This window comes from Triticum urartu, chromosome 7A (genome assembly GCF_056163025.1).
Source record: "Triticum urartu cultivar PI428250 chromosome 7A, HENAU_Tu73, whole genome shotgun sequence".
NCBI lineage: Eukaryota > Viridiplantae > Streptophyta > Magnoliopsida > Poales > Poaceae > Triticum > Triticum urartu.
Window position 1 is genome coordinate 140,797,155 of NC_141879.1, and position 21,093 is coordinate 140,818,247.

The 21,093-nt window shown below is 52.0% G+C and overlaps 1 pseudogene; it reads left to right on the plus strand.

Moving 5' to 3' along the window:
* Positions 1–4,428: 4,428 nt before the first annotated feature.
* On the plus strand, positions 4,429–20,924 carry LOC147958613 (uncharacterized; annotated as a pseudogene).
* The last annotated feature ends 169 nt before the right edge of the window (positions 20,925–21,093 follow it).

Below are 21,093 nucleotides of genomic sequence, written 5' to 3' on the forward strand. Positions count from 1 at the left end.
TCTTTTTCCCATGATTGGGTCCGTCGAGGGAGGCGGTCAGCACAACGAACAAGGCAATTGGACTATAATGCTTGAACACTCTCACTTAGACATAGAACTCTATAATTTTAAATTTCGGCGAAGCCCCTAGTATTCGGAAGACCGAGTTCGGGACGCTATCCACGCCTTGGCCGGACAAAGCCGGTTCCTCGCTCGAAGCGGCATAAGCCTTTAAGGACTCGAAAAACCTCTCGAACAGCGACCGGTCTCTCGCCTCATCATGACAGTCAGTTTTAGCTTTCTCCACTGAGGTGCTCAGCCCAGCTCAACTGGGGCACAATCGCAGTGGTTCTCCTAGTGCTACCTTAGCCGATATAGCGTAACGTAAGGCACCAAAACATAGGAGCCGGGCAAACCCAACTATTGACCCAAATCATGATTCGGAGCCGATGCATATAGTGCTATAAGTTCGGGGTGCCGCACTTGTGAAAGTGGACGGACTTCTCATGCCATATTGATGGGTACTGAAGCCCTTGGCGTATTTTGCCGTACCACAGTGTACGGATGCAGCATGTTATTAATAAACATATATATAAAAAAGGGTAATGCAAAAAATAGACAAAAAGCTATGCATTGTTTATAGAAAGGCTGCTATGAAAGCGGAACGATACAAATAGTGTGATAAGCAAAATAAATTGGACTATTTAACATGTCCTGGCCAGGGGCAGGCCGCGGAATTGTATTAAAAACAGGTATACTGCTCGCAACAGAGACCACCTGAGAGTTCCATAATGCAGCGTGGCTTGTCTGCTTCCCTGGATCTTGCATCGTTTGTGCGGCACTTGAATTGCCGAATGGGTCGTCCGAAGTATGGAGTCCTGAGAGTAAGAGAAAAAAAGAAGGAATCCCGCAGCCCCTGGTGCGGTTTAAGCCGTATTTCAGGCGTGCCGTGATAGTGCCCCTTCCCCTATGCCCATGGTATTTCAAGAGCGTAGTTATGTATGCGAAGCACTGGTTTCGCTATATCGTGAGGGCTAGGGTTGGGGCCGCATTGCTACGCTAGCTCGGAACGTGCCAGGCGGTCTTGTTGTAGGGTACTCCGGGCGCGCTTGACAGTGTCCGGCTTTTGAAGGCCGAACTGGAGAACTGCCTAGAGAGGTTGCTTTGTACTTCTGCTGCGAGCGCTGCTGTGTGCTCCTCCGTTCGGAGGGAGCGTTCAATGTTCCCATTGACCATGATTACTCCTCTAGGGCCTGGCATCTTGAGCCTGAGGTATGCATAATGCAGTACCGCGTTGAATTTTGCGAATGCGGTTCGCCCGAGCAGTGCGTGATAGTCACTACGGAACGGGACTATGTCGAAGATTAACTCCTCGCTTCGGAAGTTATCCGGAGATCCGAAGACCACTTCCAGTGTAACTGAGCCTGTATAGTTGGCTTCTACACCTGGTATGATGCCTTTAAAGGTCGTTTTGGTGGGCTTGATCCTCGAGGGATCTATGCCCATTTTTCGCACTGTATCCTGGTAAAGTAGGTTCAGGCTGCTGCCGCCGTCCATGAGGACTCTTGTGAGATGAAATCCGTCAATGATTGGGTCTAGAACCAATGCGGCGAAGCCGCTGTGACGGATGCTAGTGGGGTGGTCCCTTCGATCAAAGGTGATCGGGCAGGAGGACCATGGGTTGAACTTTGGGGCGACCGACTCCATCGCATATACGTCCCGTAACGCACGCTTCCGCTCCCTCTTGGGGATGTGGGTTGCGTATATCATGTTCACCGTCCGCACTTGCGGGGGAAATCCCTTCTATCCACTGTTGTTCGGCGGCCTGGGCTCCTCCTCATCGTCGCTATGCAGCCCCTTGTCTTTGTTTTTGGCTCTTAACTTGCCTGCCTGCTTGAACACCCAACAATCCCTGTTGGTGTGATTGGCTGGCTTTTCGGGGGTGCCATGTATCTGGCACAAGCGTCGAGTATTCGGTCCAAACTGGACGGGCCCTGAGTTTTTCTTTTGAATGGTTGTTTCCGTTGACCGGATTTGTAGCCTCGGAATCCGGCATTAACTGCCGTATCCTCATTGCTGTCGCTGTTAACGCGGCGCTTTTGTTTGTTCCGACGCGACCTGTCACTTTTGTCCTTGGTATTCGAATTACCAGTGTTCTTGGTTAAGTTGTTACTGCGAGCTAGCCAGCTGTCTTCTCCCGCGCAAAAGCGGGTCATGAGTGTTGTGAGGGCTGCCATAGATTTCGGCTTTTCCTGTCCCAGGTGCCGGGCCAGCCACTCGTCACGGATATTATGCTTGAAGGCCGCTAAGGCCTCTGCGTCCGGACAGTCGACTATCTAGTTTTTCTTTGTTAGGAACCATGTCCAGAATTGCCTGGCCGATTCTTCTGGCTGCTGAATTATGTGGCTTAGGTCATCGGCGTCCGGTGGTCGCACATAAGTGCCCTGGAAGTTGTCAAGGAATGCGGCTTCCAGATCCTCCCAAGAACCGATTGAGTTTGCTGGCAAGCTGTTAAGCCAATGCCGGGCTGGTCCCTTAAGTTTGAGTGGGAGGTATTTGATGGCGTATAGATCATCGCCGCGGGCCATGTGGATATGAAGGGATAATCCTCGATCCATACCGCAGGATCTGTTGTGCCATCGTATGATTCGATGTTTACGGGTTTGAAGCCCTCAGGGATTTTATGATCCATTACTTCATCTGTGAAGCATAGTGGGTGTGCGGCGCCTCTGTATTGGGCTATATCACGACGTAGCTCGAAGGAGCTTTGTCTGTTGAGTTCGGCCCGGCCGGATTCATTGCGTCCGGAGTGATGATCACCGTCACGTGCCGTGGGGCACCTGCGCGATCCGTAGATCGATCTTGTTTGCCTTGCCTTGTCCTCCAGGATGTCGCGCAGGTCGGGCGCATTTTCCCGTGCCTTAGTATGCTTGACGCGGTGCCGGGGCATGGCTTGAGTGGAGGGCCAAGAGGCCTCTCTGTCGTGGCCACGAGGTGGCCGGTCGGCCATGTCATGCGCTGGTGATGTAGGTGCTTCCTCCTCTAGCCGGGGTAGCAGCCTGCGCTTTGGGTAACTCTTGGAGGGGCGTTCGAGTTCATACTCTTCGATCGCAAGGACTTCAGTCCATCTGTCAGCTAGCAAATCCTGATCAGCTCTAAGCTGTTGCCGCTTTTTCTTGAGGCTGCTTGCCGTGGCCATGAGCCTGCGTTTAAAATGCTCTTGTTCGGCAAGATCCTCTGGCACGACGAACTCGTCGTCGTCGAGGCTTGCCTCGTCTTCGGAGGGAGGCGTATAATTATCGTCCTCAACCTCTTGGTCCGCCGCCCTCTCGTGAGGGCTGGCTTCTCTGTCCTCCTGTGCCGAATTTTGCTGGAGGGGGTGTTCTTTGGCGCTATCCGGAGTAGTATTATCTCCTGTGCCGGAATCACCGTTTTTGCTTTGGCGGGATTTAGAGCGGCGCCGCTGACGCCGGCGCTTGGGCTGTTTCTTAGAGGTATCATCCACCGCTGTTCCATCGCCATCTCCATCCTTTGGAGTGTCCACCATATATATGTCACATCCCTAGTTATGGTATGTCCTAGGCTAGCCTTCATGTGTGCATCATGTTTAAATTCCATTTAAATTTGAAATGGGGATTGGTGAAACCCTCAGAATCATTTCTGGAAATAACCCAGATAAAAATTGCTCCAAAAGTGTCCAAGAAAATGTTCATGTTGCTCTCTGAAAATATTGGTCAGAGTTAAAATTCAAACCAATATTTTTAGGAGCTCATAAATATTTATTTTGGTCATTTGGAATTAATCCAGTAATTATTTGCGTTGGATAAATATTTTATTATATATAAAATATTGTCCAATAATTCTGAATTTTGGTGAGGGGCTTTGGAGTGGTCCAACTAGTCCCTACTAAAATTTACAGAATAAAATAAAATGATTTAGTATTTTTATTAAATCAAAACAAATGTCAGAAAATAGAAAATAGAAACAAAGAGGGAGAACCTACCTGGTGGGCCAACCGGCCCACCACTGTAGCAGCCAGCCGGGCAGAGCCAGCCTAGCCCATCTCCACCTCCCTGTCGTCTTCCACCTCCTGCCAGTGGGCAGGAGGGCGTGTGCCCATGGCGCACACGCACGTGCCTCGCCACCTCCTGCCTCCCTGGTTGCCCTGGCCTTCTCTACACGCGCCACGCTACCCCCCCCCCCCCCGTCTCTCTCTCGCTCTCTCTCGTCCCCATCTCCTCCTCTGCTCTCTTCCCCGCTGCTGCCCGAGCGCCACCATCGCCACCGACGCCGTTCGACGCGCCCACTGTAGTCCCCTCGCCCCTCCGTCGTGCCCAAAAGTTCCACCACCTCGTCCGCTACCTCTCCGTCACACCACGCATCGCCGGACGCCTTGTGGAGCCGCCTCTGCCGTCATCTTCAACCTCGGCCGCCGTGGATCTCCACCGCATGTCCGTCGCCTGCAGTGCCTTCTCCGAGCCGACGTTGCCTCTGCTCGACTCACTGTGAGCCCCGCCGTCGAACCCCCCTCTCCCCTAGCTCGAATTCTTCCTCCAACACCGTCGCCGTCGCGGCCGAGAGCTCGGCTCCGCCGCTCATGTTGCCGCCGTGGCCACTGTCACCTAGGCTCGCAACCAATCTCACTGTCGTTCTCAGTGCCCTCCCGCACGTCGTTTGCATGCAACCGCAGCCCCCCTAGTGCCTCGCAGCACCTAAACCGCACGCACCCGACTCCGGCCGCCGCTGCGAGCTCTGCTCCGGCGAGCTCAAGCCACCCCCGCAGCCCCCGCTTGCTCCGAACAATGTGGGCGAGCCCTGGCTCCTCGCCCGTGGCCTCCGCCGCCCAAATGGTCGCCGGAACAATGATCCCGAGCCCTCCGCCGCGTTCGGCCTCGCCGGCGGATAAACGCCGGTGGGGTTGACCGGTCTAACCCCCCAGTTGACCTGGGGTTTGACTACCCAGGGACAATGACAGGTGGGGCCCGCCTGCTAATGTTTCTGTTAGGATTAGTTTAATTTCTAATTAACACTATTAACTAACAATGAGCCAATGACATGTGGGACCCGGTCGTCAGGTTTGACCTGGTCAGCTCCGTTGACCTGCTGACGCAGGCATGACGCAATGCTGACGCAGTTATTCTTTTTCCAGAATTATTTTTAAACAGGAAATTCCAGAAAATGTTCAAAACTTCAAAAATTCATAGAAATTCAACCGTAGCTCAGATTGAAATAATTTATATATGAAAAATTATCAGAAAAATTCAATCTATCCGTCTGTACCATTTTCATGCATGACAAACCATCTATACATGCTGTATATATGAAAACACACTTATGGCATATTTAAGAACTTAATTTGGAGTTGTATTTGAACCCTTGGTTCAAATGGACTTCAACCAAATAAATGCTAGATGCATTAACTCAAACAACATCACATACTCATGCCATGTTCATGCATCATAATGTTGCATATGCTTGTGTTTGATTTCCAACACCGTTCCTTCTCGATAGGTGCTCCGGAGAGTGTTCGAGAGTACCTGTCTAAGGAGTAGTGCCCCCCTGTTGATCTACCAGGCAAGCTACCCCCCCCCTTGTTCATTCCAATAAAATCCTACTCTCTCGCTCCTGCTCTCATTTATTGCATTAGGACAACAACGATTCAACTGCTACTTTATGTTGCGGTAGTTGAACCCATTCCTCTGCATGACCTGGCATTGCCACAGTAAATAGTTAAAACCCACTAGCACGTGTAGGAGTTGTTTGAGCCATGTTGTGTTCCTACCATGCCATCCCTGCTATTGCTTAGAGTTGTGTCAGGTCTGATTCATCGGGAATGAATTGGAATGTTATGATATGTTCTGGTAATGAGAGTTAAGCGTGTGAACACGATTTGGTAAAGGTAGCGGTGAGAGGCCATGTAGGAGTACATGGTGGGTTGTCTCATTGGGACCGTCCTTAAGAACTGAGTTCTGTGTAAGTTGTCCAATGACTAGCTACTACCACACATTGGGCTCCAGGCGCTCCAAGCTCTCTCGACTTATTAACCGCCTTGAACTCTGTCCAGGAGTTGCAAATAGTTTCTGGTGTTTGTAGGTAGTGCTATTTTTCTACCAAGTGGCACCCGGCAGGGTGGACTTGGGACAGACTAGGCACACGTGGCCCGGTGTACCGAGTGGCACCCGGATGGTGGGCTCGGGAACCCTGTACACATCGTTTGGGGCCGTGAGCGAAACCTCGGCCGGATCTCCTTGCGGATGGAACCCGAATAGGCGATAAACCTGGACTAGAGTCTTGTGTGGTTAGTCAGGTCGTGGCCGACACCCTCGCCAGGCTTCCGCTTGAAGGTTGCCGAGATACATGACGGGTATACGGTGATAAGTGGTGAGAGCGTGTGTGATGAAGTACACCCCTGTGGGGTTATCATGATCTATTCGAATAGTCGTGTCCTCGGTTATGGACTTCTTGGATGCTTACGTGGTACATAGACAACCTGAAGTGGATGCTCTAAAATGCTCAAGATAAGTGTGAGTGCTATGGATGGCCTTCTCGTAGGAGAGACGGGGATGAATCCATAGTAGTGTATTGATGTGGTGATTAGTGGACTCGTGTGCGCTGCCTCACCTCAAAGAAGTTTCTCATTGTCGTAGAACAGGATAGCCACTGAGTCAAAGCTGGCTTGCTGCAACTAAACCCCACATTACCCTCTTGATACAAATGCATGTATGATAGGATCTGATGTAAGTCTTGTTGAGTACCTTTGTACTCACGTTTGCTTTATTTATGTTTTGCAGGTGAGACATCTGTCTCACTAGTAGTACCGCTTGGACTTCGACGAGTAGCTTGTTACCTCAGCTACGATCTTGTACCTTGGAGGGACTTGTAGATAGTCAGGCTTCTCGGCCTTTTTATTTTGTAGTTGCCTGTACTTAGACATGTAATGCTTCCGTTGCTTGTATGCTCTAAATGATGGGTCATGTGACCCCTGTTTGTATTTATGCTATGTGGCTCTTCTGAGCCTTTATCTATATGAGTTGCGTTATGTTGTGATGCCATGTTATACATCACATACTTGCATGTTATGCGTACGTGTGACGTGTATTGCTATGTGTGGGATCCGACAATCTAGTTGTTTGTCCTTGGCAGCCTCTCTTATGGGGAAATGTAGTCTAGTGCTTCCTTGAGCCATAGTAGTCTGCTACAGCCCGGTTCACCGGCGTCCTGCTAGCCCAGCACTACTGCTCAGAACACTTGACTAACCGGCATGTGTTCCACTTAATTCCTATGTCTATCCCTTCGGGGAAATGTCACGCGGTGACTTCCAGAGTCCTGTTAGCCCAGTGCTACAGCCCGGATTCATACGTTGTTGACCGACATGCTCGATGTGATTCATGTATGCCTGTCTCCATAGGTCTGTGCCGCTTTGGGTTCACGACTAGCCATGTCGGCCTGGGTTCTCTGTCATATGGATGCTAGCGACACTATCATATACGTGAGCCAAAAGGCGCAAACGGTTCCGGGCCATGGTAAGGTGACACCCGTGGGGATACCGTGCGTGAGGCCGCAAAGTGATATGAGGTGTTACATGCTAGACCGGTGTGACTTAGAATCGGGGTCCCAACAATATATGTCATATGACGAGGTGGCCTTCCAATGCCCTACAGGTGCTGGTTCTTGTTCGTCTCCTGCATCGTCGTCCATGCCGTCGATGTCTTCGGAGTCGAAGTCAAGCATGTCGGTTAAGTCGTCGACAGGGGCTACGAAGTGGGTGGTGGGTGGGTTTTGAATTTCTTCATCGTCTGTATCCCAACCTTGCTGACCGTAGTCCGGCCAGGGCTCTCCTGATAAAGAGAGAGACTTTAGAGAATTCAGGATTTCGCCAAAGGGCGAGTGCTGAAAGATGTCCGCGGCGGTGAACTCCATTATCGGCGCCCAATCGGATTCGATCGGCGGGGGCGCGGGGGGCTCGGAGTTCGAAGAGGAATCCGGCTCCTCGGAGTCACGGGCCATGCGGAGTGTGGGGCTGGATTTTGGCTCGATCGCCTCTGAGATTGCAGCTCCTGAGGCAGCGTCCAATCGCTGATCCTCGATCGGCGCAGTGGGCTCCGAATCAATGGTCGGAACCGATGTGTGTGTGGCCTCCAAGGCGCTGTTCGGCGGCAGAGCTATATCATGCCCATCGAGACAGTGCGGCACGCTTGGCTGTGGCTCGAATCCATCGAAGATCAAGTCCCCACGGATGTCAGCCGTGTAGTTTAGGCTTCCAAACCTGACCTGATGGCCAGGGGCGTAACTTTCGATCTGCTCAAGGTGACCAAGCGAGTTGGCCCGCAGTGCGAAGCCGCCGAAGACGAAGATCTGTCCGGGAAGAAAAGTCTCACCCTGGACTGCATCACGGTTGATGATCGAAGAAGCCATCGGGCCTGAAAGCGACGACACAAAGGAACTCTCAATGAAAGCACCAATGTCGGTGTCAAAACCGGCGGATCTCGGGTAGGGGGTCCCGAACTGTGCGTCTAGGCCGGATGGTAACAGGAGACGAGGGACACAATGTTTTACCCAGGTTTGGGCCCTCTTGATGGAGGTAAACCCCTACGTCCTTCTTGATTAATATTGATGATATGGGTAGTACAAGAGTAGATCTACCACGAGATCGAGGCTAAACCCTAAAAGCTAGCCTATGGTATGATTGTTGTATGATGAAGTTGTCCTACGGACTAAAACTCTCTGGTTTATATAGACACCGGAGAGGGTTAGGGTTACACAAAGTCGGTTACAATGGTAGGAGATCTTGAATATCCGCATCGCCAAGATTGCCTTCCACGCCAAGGAAAGTCCCATCCGGACACGGGACGGAGTCTTCAATCTTGTATCTTCATAGTCCTGGAGTTTGGCTGAAGGTATAGTCCGGCTACCCGAACACCCCCTAATCCAGGACTCCCTCAGGTACCATGAGTATTATTAGCTTACGGCCAAGATATCCTACAGATTACTTTAGTGCATTCAAGATTAGCGACGGATGCTTAATAATGTAAGACTGGACCAAATGTGTGATGGGGGAGCGCAGAGAAGTACTAGGGGGCAGCAAACAGATGCGCTACCCACGATTAGGAGATAGGTTCATCTGCATGCTCCAACTTGATCAAGGAGGAGAGCTACACATGTTTTATGTTATTTTACCTAAGAGAGAGCAGCAGGAGTGATTAGCTAGCTAGAAATGAGTTTGAGGATGATGATGTGCTACACTATTACTATGATGATAAAATAGCTACTGTTGGTGGTAATGACTATGATGATTATTATTAGCTAGTGTTAGTGGTGATTAAATAAATACTGTTGGTGGTAATGACTATGATGATGATTAAATAGCTTGTGCTGGCGGATTAGATTCAAGTGGAGGCAACATGTGGTGCACATCGAAAGTACTACTAGTCCAAACTAGATCAAGTTTGAATTAGTAGTATACTTTCGACATGCACCACATATTGCCTCCAATTGAACCTAATCCACCTTCATTTGACACACTGTTATGGACATAATGATGTAAACCTCATAGCAGGTATTGTACCAATATTTGTACGATGGCGCATAAATACACTAAAAATAAAAAAATAAAAAAAGAATACTAGTAGCGATGGAGAGAAAACACGCTGCCAGTAGTTACATTAGCAGTAGCGTGGGAGTGAACAAACGCTGCAACTATTTGTCCTAGCAGTATCGCGTGGGGGCACGCGTTACTGCTAGGCAATAGCTGTAGCGCCTTATTAGTAGCGCGCCTACCTGCGCTACTAGGGAGCACAAAACCAGCGCTACTGCTAGGGTTTTCCCTAGTAGTGAAGTCGTGCCCCGACACGTGGGAGATATAGCCGCATTGTGGGTGTAACAGCACCTTTAAGCCTCTCTGCTTCCGATGCGGGCTTGAGGGACACATCTCGTCCGAGTGCTCACATCCTCGGAGCCCGCGGCCGGAGGAGGAGCTCCGGCGTGAGGCCATGGCCAAGGTGGCGCGGACTGGTCTGCAGTAGCTGCCAGCAGGGCTCGCGCGGAGGCTGTCATCGGCGACTCGGCAGGTCTCTCCTCAGGGGAGGCCCTCGTCAGTCCCAGCCGACACCGTACCTGCGGGAGCCTGGCTTGCGCTGCCTGCGGCACCCGCGGCTCCATCGGCCATGGACGTCTGCATCATCTCGCTAACCCATGAGATGGATGACATGGAGCGACGACTCAAAATAGCTGTGGTCGTGTAAATTGGTGGTTCCAGGCCGGCGGTTTCGTCTATGGAGGCGGCTGAGGCTATCGCGGCCCAATTGGATGTTCCCAGGCATAACTTTTCCGTTCATAAGTTCTTCCCGGAGGATTTTCTTGTGGTCTTTGCGACGCTGGAGCTCAGGAACCAGGCCCTGATGGCGGACTTCATTGAGCATGGCTTCTTCAAGTTGTTCTTTAAGCCTTGGCTGCGGCAAGCACAAGCGGTGTCAAAAGTGATGCGCTCTGAGGTGGACCTGATGATTGAGGGAGTGTCGTCCCATGTCTGGACGAGGGACACGGCTGCGGAGCTCCTGGGCTCGGGCTGCCTGGTGGAGATCTTGGCACCGGTGATAGCCAGCCGCGAGGACCTTTCCCTGTTCAAGCTACGGGCTTGGTGCGTTGACCCTGATGAGGTGCCGGTGGCGAGAAGACTGTGGGTGCCGGAGCCGAAGGCGGAGTTCAACCCGGCGGCTCGCCGGCCAACTTCCCGTCAACTGCTCGAGTACAAGATGCTCATCCATATTGGCAGGGTCAGAGAGCACGCCGGCCCTGAGGGGTGGCTGCGGCCGCCTAGCTCAGATGGGAGCGGCCAAAGCGGCTTGCCAGAAGACCTGGGTAGTCTCTCGGGCAGTGGAGAATGGCGTGTGCTACCTTGGACGCGTGGAGTTCGGGATGTCAGGGGCGGTGCGCCGGCGGGAGGTGTCGCCGGTGGCTCATATCGACAAGTTTGATGGGGCGCATGGGGCCCTCGGATTGGCGCATTCCGCCAATCATGGAAGGTGCTCGTGTGGCCGTGTCATCAAGGTTGGTGAGGGAGTCCTGGATTGGGGGGTCTCCGGACAGCCGGACTATATCCTTCGGCCGGACTGTTAGACTATGAGGATACAAGATTGAATACTTCGTCTCGTGTCTGGATGGGACTCTACTTGGCGTGGAAGGAAAGCTAGGCAATACGGATATGTATATCTCCTCCTTTGTAACCGACCTTGTGTAACCCTAGTCCTCTCCGGTGTCTATATAAACCGGAGGGTTTTAGTCCGTCGGACAACATACAATCATACCATAGGCTAGATTCTAGGGTTTAGCCTCTCTGATCTCATGGTAGATCTACTCTTGTACTTCCCATATCATCAATATTAATCAAGCAGGACGTAGGGTTTTACCTCCATCAAGAGGGCCTGAACCTGGGTAAAACATCGTGTTCCCTGCCTCCTATTACCATCCGCCTTAGATGCACAGTTCGGGACCCCCTACCCGAGATTCGCCGGTTTTGACACCGACATTGGTGCTTTCATTGAGAGTTCTTCTGTGTCGTCGCCGTTAGGCTTAATGGCTCCTACTATCATCAATAGTGATGCAGTCCAGGGTGAGACTTTCCTCCCCGGACAGATCTTTGTGTTCGGCGGCTTTCCACTGCGGGCCAATTCGCTTGGCCATCTGGAGCAGATTGAAAGCTACGCCCCTGGCCACCAGGTCAGGTTTGGAAGCTTAAACTACATGGCCGATGTCCGCGGAGACTTGATCTTCGACGGATTCGAGCCTCTGCCTTGTGCGTCACGCGGTCACGATGAGTACGATTTAGCTCTACCATCAGACAATGTTCAGGAGATCGCACCGGCAGCCGCTCCGACCCTCAATTCCGAGCCAGTTGCGCCGTCCATGGATGGGTGGATGGACCCCGCCACGGAGGCCTTACCCTTAGTGGCGATCGAGCCGAACATCGACCTTACCTTGCACGAGAGCCATATTGTTAAACTGCCGGATCTTTCTCCGGCCACGGACTCCGAACCGCTTGCACCCGATCCTATTGAATCCGATTGGGCACCGATCATGGAGTTTACCTCCGCGGATATTTTTCAGCACTCGCCCCTTGGCGACATACTGAACACATTAAGGTCCCTCTCCTTGTCAGGAGGATCCTGGTCGAACTATGTCCGGCAGGATTGGGATGCGGATGACGAAGAAATTCGCCGCCGACCCACCACCCACTTAGTAGCCACTGTCGATGACTTAACCGACATGCTCGACCTCGACTCCGAAGACATCAACGGTATGGGCGACGATGCAGGAGACGAACAGGAACCACTGCCCACAGGGCACTGGACGCCCACTTCATCACATGACGTATACATGGTGAACACACCAAAAGAAAACGACGACGAGGGACGGAAAGACGCAACAAAGGGTTGTCCCCTCGAGAAGCAGTCAAAGCGGCAGCGTAAGCGCCGCTCCAAATCCCGCCTCGACAGAAACAACGATCATATAGACCAAGCGTTAGAGCAGGGTGAACCATCACCAGACCACGGTAACACGGAGAATCAAACCGAACAACCTGACTCTGTCAAAGATAATAGTCCAGACGACCTCACACCGGACAGACACTCGGAGCAACAGAATGCCCGTCAAAGGCTTGTTGCCACCGCGAGGAGTCTAAAAAAGCAGAAGCAAAGACTCAAGGCTGCACAAGACACACTCGGAATCAGATGGAGCAAAGTACTCAACGCAGCAGTGAAGTACGGCGATAATAGACCCACCAAGAGCTACCCGAAGCGGAAGTTGCTACCTGAATTCGATGAGGAGGCCTTAGATCCCCCGCAACCAAAAATCAAAACGGCCACCTGGCCAGATAGACGTCCTCACGGCCAACATAGAGCGACAAACAACGCCACACATAAGCCAATATGCGATCCACGCGAGGGCTCGCATCAAAAGGACGGCGCAACCAGATCCATCTATGGACCACGCAAGCACGCTCCAGCATACGATGCAACACAACAAACATCCGGACAACGCGGTACGCCTAGATACAGGGGTGCCGCACACCCCCTATGTTTCACCGATGAGGTGCTGGACCATGAATTTCCAGAGGGATTCAAACCCGTAAACATAGAGGCATACGACGGAACAACAGACCCTGGGGTCTGGATTGAGGACTATATCCTCCATATCCATATGGCTCAAGGAGATGATCTCCACGCCATCAAGTACTTACCCCTCAAGCTCAAAGGGCCAGCTCGGCACTGGCTTAAAAGCCTTCCCGAAAACTCCATTGGAAGCTGGGAAGAGCTCGAAGACGCCTTTCGGGCAAATTTTCAAGGGACTTATGTCCGACCTCCGGATGCGGATGATTCGAGTCATATAACTCAACAGCCCGGAGAGTCATCCTGAAAGCTTTGGAACAGGTTTCTTACTAAAAAGAACCAAATAGTTGACTGTCCGGACGCCGAAGCCTTGGCAGCTTTTAAGCATAGCGTCCGCGACGAATGGCTTGCCAGACACCTCGGCCAAGAAAAGCCGAGAACAATGGTAGCATTAACAAGCCTCATGACCCGCTTTTGCGTGGGTGAGGACAGCTGGCTAGCCAGATGCAGCACCAGCGACCCAAGTACATCCGAAGTTAGAGATGAAAACGGGAAATCATGACGCAGCAAAAATAATAAGCGCCGGAATAAAGAAGACAGCCCGAAGAGCACAGCGGTAAACGCCGGATTCAGAAGCTCTCGGCCAGGTCAGCAAAAGCCACCCTCTAAAGGCGCCAGAGATGAACTGTCCAGCCTCAAAAAAATTCTGGACCAAATATGTCAGATCCATAGCACCCCTGGTAAACCCGCTAATCATACCCACAGAGAATGTTGGGTCTTCAAGCAGTCCGGCAAGCTCAACGCCATACACAAGGGGGAGGATACACCAAGCGAAGACGAGGATGAGCCTCTCAAGCAAGACACTGGGGAACAAAAGAAATTTCCACCAGAAGTCAAAACAGTAAACGTGTTACACGTGATCAAGGGGAGAAACAAAGCGGCACTCCCAGATAAATATGCCCAAGGGCCCATCACCGCGGAGTCCTGCCACTGGTCGTCTCAACCGATCACTTTTGACCATCGGGATTACTCAGCAAGTATCCGGCGTGCAGGATGGGCTGCCTTGGTATTAGACCCAATAATTGACGGATACCACTTCACATGAGTCCTGATGGACGATGGCAGCAGTCTAAACCTGATATATCAGGACACAATCCGCAAAATGGGGATAGACCCAACGAAAATTTGCCTCAGCAATACTACCGTTAAAGGAGTAACGGCAGGCCCAGGGGCTCATTGCACAGGCTCCCTGCTACTAGAAGTTATATTCGGCTTCCCCGATAACTTGCATAGCGAAAATTTAACCTTCCACATTGCTATGTTCCAAAGTGGCTATCAAGCACTACTTGGACGCGAAGCTTTCGCTCGCTTTAATGCAATACCGCATTACGCTTCCCTCACGCTTAAGATGCCCGGTCCACGTGGCATCATTACAGTAAATGGAAATATTGAGCGATCCCTGCGCGCCGAGGAGGGTGCGGCTGCCTCGGCAGCCGCACACTATAACGGCCTCACCAACTAAAGTATTCGATAGGTCGTCAAGACCACAGACACGGTTAGACGAGTCCGGCGCAGCTATATGAAATTGGTACAGGTTTGATGGCCACACCCCTATCACAAACACAAGGGGCTCAACGTGCGCAGACAAGTGGCAATTTTTACTCATCTTGAAATTTACATGGTTTCTTTAAAACCTACCTTTTTGCACGACAACTTTTCACCTAAGTTCCTCTCTTTTACAGATGACCACCGTGCTACACCCGTCCAGGATACGGCACAATGGAGACACAGGCGCAGACGTGCAGCAGGGACCCGTCCCAAGGATTCTTTTTAGATTAAGACCATGCGCCAACCTTTTTTACTGTCTCTTGTTGATACAAATCCCTCGGATTCTCAGTACAATTGAGAAGGATGCTGACGTCTTGGCATGTGGCCACGTCAGAATAATGCACGTACTTGGACACCAGGGACTTCTTACAAAGGGCACTGTTTAGGCCCGGTTTATACCATAAAGACCGAATACCTTAGGGAGTGTTCGGCGTCTCGAGTTTGGTCTTATATGCATCAGCTCGAATCATGTCTTTGGTCAAATGTTGGGTTTGCCCGGCTCCTATGTTTTGGTACCTTACGTTCCGCTCTATCGGCTAAGGTACCACTAGGAGAACTACTGCGATTGTGCCCCGGGTCATCCGGACGAGCACCTCAGTAGAGAAAGCCAAAAACTAACTGTCATGATATAGCGTGAGACTGGTCAACCACTCAATGACCTATCGAAATGTTAGAATTCCTCCGCCTTAACGAAGGGCCGTTTCCCGGCTAGGCATGTACGTGCCCCGAATTCGGGAGAGTGCGGAGCCACCATGGGCTATATAGTAGCCCCACCGTCAAACTCCTATGGCTAAGTGAAAGTGTTAAAGCATTATAGTCCGGTTGCCTCGTTTGCTGCGCTATCACCTCCTTAATAGGGCCAAGACGTTGGGTTAAGTGTGAACACGCGTCTTCTGCGAACACCTCTGCACTATATGCATGGGAGCTGAAGCCGACGGCTGCAATCTTTCAGGTTATACACATGTATACATAAATGGCCGCACGGGAGGCATCATATTACTTTCAGGCAAAAGTATAAACACGGCCTTAATAAATTTCATAAAAACATTGTGTTTACAATGGGAATACATGTCACTCAAATATAATATTCTTCGAGCACTGGGCCTCTATCAAACGAGCACCCTCGAGAACCTCTTCGAAATAGTGCTTGGCAGCCACTCGGCCTATGGCCGAACCCTGCGCCGCAACAGTGGTAGCATCCATCTCCGCCCAGTATGCTTTAACACGGGCAAGGGCCATCCGCGAGCCTTCTATGCACGCCGACCTCTTCATCGCATTGATGCGCGGCACCGCACCAAGGAACTGCTGCACTAAGCTGAAATAGTTGTTCGGCTTTGGCTTTTCCGGCCACAGCTGATCCACGACAGACCTCATGGTGAGTCCGGACAACCTATTGAGTTCGGCCCATTCGGCTAGCTGATCAGTCAATGGAAGCGGACGCTCTGGAACGTTAAATTGCGACCAGAATAGCTTGTCCTCTTCACGATCTATTTGATCTCAGAAGTATTTGGCCGCATCGACAGCGCTCGCCGCCAAGTCCATATATGCGTCTGCCGAACTCCACAGCCGATCCAGAGGGGCATACCGTGGATCACCGAACTTCCTCCGCAGCATGAAGGGCTTCCCAGCCGCAATATCCCCGGCTTCATGCAGCTCCTCCTTCTTCGCTCTCATAGCAGAGCGGGTGTCTTTGGTCGTCATCGTGGCCTTTTCAAGGTCCGTCGCCTTCACTCGGTTTTCTTCTTCAAGGAACTGGCAACGGTCGGCAGTGTCTTTTAACTTTACAGCCATCTTGGCCATTTTCTCTTTGCTCTCGCAATGCACGGCCTTCTCGGCCCTCAACTCTTCGGCCGCCTTCAAAGCAGCCGCATTACTACTCCTTGCTTGTTCTTTGGCTCGGGCAAGTTCCGCCCGAAGGGTCTCCACGGTGGAAGCTCCATCTGCAGTCACAACATATTAAAGATATTGGCATCATGCTGCTCTTACTATGTGACATTCACCAGAAAGCATTACTTACCCTGTGCCTCGTCAAGCCACTTGTTAACAAGATCGATGTCGGCATCTGCCGCATCCAGTTGCCGCTTTAGTTCGGCAAACTCATTAGTCCGGCTAGCCACCGGAGCTTCCACCACCTACACATAAAGGCGGTTTGGTTACTACCTGGGACTATGATCCTCTGTTCACCGCCGTTCTCGACGACAACCAGAGTCTCATGGGCTACTATCTACACAGGGCACACCTAAAAATGTGCGGTACTATCAAAAAGTATCACGTACCTCAAAGCCTGTCAGTAGACTCATAAAGGCTTCATGCAATCCGCTTTCGGCGGACAAAATTCTTTCCATCACCGTAACCATTAACGTACGGTGTTCTTCTGAGATGGCCGCTCGCTCCAACAGCTCCCTCAGTACGTCCGACCGCATACCACACGGTGCCGGACTCTTTTGTTTGCTCTCTTCAAGAGCCGGATGCTGAGGACTTCGGGTGACTATAGGATTATCTTCTGGCCTCACCAGATCCGGAGAGGCCCTCCGTGACGACACTTCAAGGTCGCCCACTTCTTGAGCGGGGGAGTCCGGGGGAGGCGTTTCGCTCTCCATCATCTCCGAAAGAAGATCCCCCGAAGACGAGCTCTGCTGAGAAGGGCTAAGATCCGAACTGCAAGATAAATGCTTCGGTTATTTTCCTCAGAAGTGAAGTAGTATATCTTCACTGTTAAAGTACTTTTTGATTACTTACAGCTCGTTAGAGGGCAGATCCCCGCGCGGACTTTGTGCGGCAAGAGCACCCTCCAAGGCAGGACCATCTGGTGGAGACTTCTTCTCCCGTTTGGAAACCGTGGTTTCCGGATCTTCAGGGGTAGTCCTCTTCCTTCCCCGGGGTGAGAGAATACCAGATTCCTCCCCTGGGTTATCCTCCCTCATGGAGGCGCCCGTTCCCTCGGTCGGAATGGGTAGCGGTGGAGGCCCGCTTTCGCCCCCTTTATTCCCCCCTTTATCTTCCTGTGAGGGCTCCGAGCAAGGTGCTAGCTCGAGCATCTTTTCCAGCACCGGATTCTCCAAGCCTTCCGGAAGGGGGGCCGAACACCGGATCCTCTTCGCCTTTGTTATCCAGTCCTGGTCAAAGAGCGATTTCTCATAATGACGTCATGATAAATGAAAGACGGTGTGTTCGGCTAGAGGATAACTTACTTGGTCGGCGGTGCGGTTGCTGCTCAAGCCCACATCCTCGGTAGTGTCCGGACACTCTATCTGGGGTCCTAAGAATGATTTATACATCTCCTCGTGCGTCAGGCCGAGGAAATTCTGAATAGCGCGCGGTCCTTCTGGGTTGAACTCCCACATGCAGAGGGGTTGGCGTTTGCATGGCTGGATTCGTCGAACCAGCATGCATTACCATAATCAAACTAAAATCTCCTTCAAAGAGATCTCGAATGCGGCTCTGCAGTATAGGCACGTCCTTGGCTGGACCCCAACTTAGCCCTCTGCTAATCCATGACATCAGTTGTGGTGGAGGGCCTGAGCGGAAAGCAGGGGCAGCCGCCCACTTGGCACTTCTGGGAGCTGTGATGTAAAACCACTCCCGTTGCCATAATCCGGACACCTCTGGAATGGAACCCTTTGGCCATGGAGCTCCAGTGATCTTGCTTATTAATGCGCCTCCGCACGCTACATGTTGCCCCTCGACCATCTTCGGCTTCACATCAAAGGTCTTGAGCCACAGGCCGAAGTGAGGGGTAATGCGGAGGAAGGCCTCACATACGACAATAAATGCCGAGATATGGAGAAAGGAGTCCGGGGCTAGATCATGGAAATCTAGCCCGTAATAAAACATCAACCCCCTAACGAAGGGATCCAGAGTGAGGCCTAGACCTCAGAGGAAGTGGGAGATGAACACGACGTCTTCATTGGGTTCAGGAGTAGGGACGACCTGCCCTCGGGCAGGCAGCCGATGCGAAACCTCGGCGGTCAGGTATCTGGCCTCCCTCAACTTCTTGATGTCTTCTTCCATAACGGAGGAGGGCATCCACCGGCCTTGAAGGCTAGATCCGGACAAGATTGAAGGTCCGGAGCACCTGACCTGGGCTTTGGGTGTTAGAACTCGAGGCGGGGGAAGGATTTGATTGAGCACACGACGGAAAAAAGTAAAAGCCTTGTCCCTTTATAAAGAGGGTGAATATCAAGCGTCCTCTCCGTAGCCGTTTGGGACTTGCCTATAATCTAGAAGTCCTGGACATGGTTGGGTTACCCACGACCGTATTGATGAGAATCCCGTAATTAGGGGAACACGATCTCTACTTTGACAAGACGTGTCAAAAAACTGCCTCGCGTTATCTGCGGGGCTAGTTAAAGGAAATGGTTCGGATAATCACCGGGCCATGGCATAAGGTCGTGTTGCCAAAACAAGTCAGCAAATTAGATTTGTGGAAATATTATTCTCTCTATGGTGGTATATGGAACTTATTTTGCAGGGTCGGACACTATCCTTGTATTCAAATTCTTCCGTGGTGTATTCAGAGGAGGAACCCGCCTTGCAATGCCGAAGACAATACTGCGCGCCGGACTCATCGTCATTGAAGCCTGGTTCAGGGGCTACTGAGGGAGTCCTGGATTGGGGGGTCTCCGGACAGCCGGACTATATCCTTCGGCCGGACTGTTAGACTATGAAGATACAAGATTGAAGACTTCGTCTCGTGTCCGGATGGGACTCTACTTGGCATGGAAGGCAAGCTAGGCAATACGGATATGTATATCTCCTCCTTTGTAACCGACCTTGTGTAACCCTAGCCCTCTCTGGTGTCTATATAAACCGGAGGGTTTTAGTCCATAGGACAACATACAATCATACCATACGCTAGCTTCTAGGGTTTAGCCTCTCTGATCTCGTGGTAGATCTACTCTTGTACTTCCCATATCATCAATATTAATCAAGCAGGACGTAGGGTTTTACCTCCATCAAGAGGGCTCGAACCTGGGTAAAACATCGTGTTCCCTGCCTCCTGTTACCATCCGCCTTAGACGCACAGTTCGGGACCCCCTACCCAAGATCCGCCGGTTTTGACACCGACAGTTGGGGATTTACGCATCGTCGACGGTCCGGCCTTCTGCTCTGGCACCGGTGAGCCCGGTGGTGACGACGGCGGGGCATGTGCATGGCCGCCAGGAGGGGCCTGTGGATCCGATGCATTTAGCCGCATACAATCCTGAGGTCGCCACTTTGGGTCAGGATTTGGTGGTTGTAGAGGCCCCACGATCGCCTTCCCATGGGCCAGGCCAGTCCCCTTTCCCATTGGTGAGCAGGGCATGGCGACAGATGTTGTCGTGGCAGGTATGGTGGATCCCGAGGTGGTTGCTTTGGGAAGACAGGAGATGTCCAACGGGGCAGCGCAGGGACAAGGCGTTGGGATCACCAAGGATTCTGTTCTGTCCATGCCCTTGGAGAGTAGGCCAGCCAATGCGGTGACGATGCAGGCTGAGGTTGCAGCTACCACTGCTGCTGCGGGCCCGGTTGTCCCAGTGGGACAGATTTTGGGTGACCTGACCGTTGCGGAGACTGGTCAAGCCGAGCCCCAGAGTGGGCCAGTCCGTGAGGCGCAAAGAACGATGGGACCCCGGATCAGGAGACAGCACCAGGGTGGGACCCGGTGGAAGAGAAACTGCCTCCCACTACACACCTGTGGAGGTGGGAATCGAGGGCCCAGCTGGAGATTGTGGCAGGCGACTGGGAGAGGTTAGCCGCAAGGGGACAGACTGCATGGTGGGGCCGTGCCTTGTGGACCGTGCAGCTTGCAAGGATGTTGACGTGCACATGCACGTACCCCTCGCCCCAAATGATGTTTTCCTTCCGCCCAAAGAGCATATCGTGGTTGGTAATATTAAGGCCTTCTGCGCGGGGCTGCGAAAGAAACTGGCTCTGCCGCTGCTTAAGGAGATCGAAGTTGTACATGGGAAGAACACAGGGCCGGAGTACACGCCTCACCGTAACACTCGGTCCGCGACTGTGAATGCGCCAAAGAAGACTACAACGACTGCGGCTGAGACGGTTCTTCTCAAATCACTTGGCATCTCACAGGAGGGTTTGGCGGTTACTAATGAGGCCCTTGGACAGCTACGGCAGATGTTCAACTCACCAATCCAAGAGCCGCAGCTACGTGCAATTGCATCCATCTTCGGCAAGGCTATACCATTTGACCTTGGCCAGGAGGACACCCTGAGGGTGACCCTGCTTGCCTAAATGACAAGCTCTGGAGTTCTATATCGACATCATGTCGTCGATCAAGATGGAGTTGGTGTGTTGGAACGTGCGCGGCTTGAACAACCCGGCCAAGAAAAAGGCGCTACGTGAATTTGCGGACTCGGTGCACCCGGCTATTTTTTGTATCCAGGAGACTAAACTAGCTTGT